Genomic DNA, 1,643 nt, shown 5'->3' on the forward strand with positions numbered 1-1,643 from the left:
TGGCTCCTTAGTATTACAGAGCCATTAAAAGAAGGCCACTGGAGATAGGTGTGTTGACTGCAAAAGATCACACGGGAACTTTCTGGTGTGATAGAAATGTCCTGTACCTTGGTAGGGCTGGAGGTTACATGGGTACATGCATTAGTCAAAAATGGTTGGACTGGGCTTCCCTGGTGGTGCAGCACTTGAGAGTCCGCCTGCCAGTGCAGGGGACACGGGTTCGTGCCCCAGTCCGGGAAGATCCCACATGCCACAGAGCGGCTGGGCCCATGAGCCATGGCCGCTGAGCCTGTGTGTCCAGGGCCTGTTGCTCCGCAACGGGAGAGGCCACAACAGTGAGAGGCCCGCGTACCGCAAAAAAAAAAAAAAGGTTGGACTATGCATTTAAGCTCTATGTAAGTTATACTTCAATAAAAGTACAAATTAAAAATGTAAAGGGAAGCTAGCATAGGGAAAGAATTCTTGCTAATTCCTCGAGATCGTTGCTTGTACTTAATTTAGACCCTCTGTCTCACACTCTGTGGAGGTGACTCAAGAAGACTGAAAATTAATCTGTTGCTTACTCTGAACAACAGCCCAACATCTTGTGCTATGTCCATATCCCACTGTTGAGATGACAGAATAATGGGATTATTGTGTGCCTGTGTGTGTGTGTTTGTTGGCATTATGCATATGTGTGTGTATGTGTCTCATTCCTTCTTTAAGCCAGTTTCTCCATTTGTAGAAAGGGAATAATAATATTTGCTCTATCTCACTCATAGACCTGTGGCTTTGGTTCAGTGATACAACAAATTTGAAGGAGCTTCAAAAACTCTTAGCACTAATGAACTATCTGTGTCCAAATCATTTTTTCTGTATGTGTGGGGGTTATGTAAGTAGGGAGGCAAGTGCTCCTGGACTGTCTATTAATTTTTCTCTGCTCAAAGCTCCCAGGGTTTATATTTTTCAGCTAATGCCCCAGCAGATAATGCCATTTCTGGGGGCTTATTCTTTCATCAGAATCAATCAAAAGTAGGTGCTCTGTTGTCTCCTGAGGACATATTTACTGAGTGTCTACAATATGCTATTTCCCACAGAGACTCTGGAGATCTGGATCTAATTTTGTCTGTGTTGATGATGCAGCCTGGTTCCTGAGGCAACTAGGCTAAAGGTCAACTCTACTGAGAAGAACTGTGTGGCCATTTTCCTCTGACCCCAAATCTGTTTTCTGCACTAAGCTTGTGCCTCCATCCTCAATAAGCTGGATGAGCTTCTCGCCTATGGAGGTTGAAATAAGAGCATTTGTCTTCCAAAGGTGATCTCAGTCGGTTGAAAGGGGTGGACTGGATACTTTTTAAACAAATGAAGCACTGGGGTCTTCCCCTAGCGCTCTAGAAGTGTCTGAGTTGCTAGGGTTGGGGAGCTGAGATTGAAATATTATTTCCAATGATAACTTTTCCTCCATGAAGATTTTCTCTAAAAAATGTTCTTTTGCATAAGCAACCACAAGTGTTTCAGTTCAACTTGGAAATGTACTCTTAAAGGTAATTAGAAGACAGTGAAATAATGATGGGAAATATCAAAGGGTGGCAACATAGGGTAAGAGTAGGTGTAGGGGTGTGTGTGTGTGTGTGTGTGTGTGTGTGTGTGTGTGTGTGTGTGTG

The sequence above is a fragment of the Aethalodelphis obliquidens genome, unplaced genomic scaffold (assembly GCF_003676395.1).
Source record: "Aethalodelphis obliquidens isolate GAN/ISIS:26980383/991018 unplaced genomic scaffold, ASM367639v1 scaffold50, whole genome shotgun sequence".
In the NCBI taxonomy this organism is placed as follows: Eukaryota; Metazoa; Chordata; class Mammalia; order Artiodactyla; family Delphinidae; genus Aethalodelphis; species Aethalodelphis obliquidens.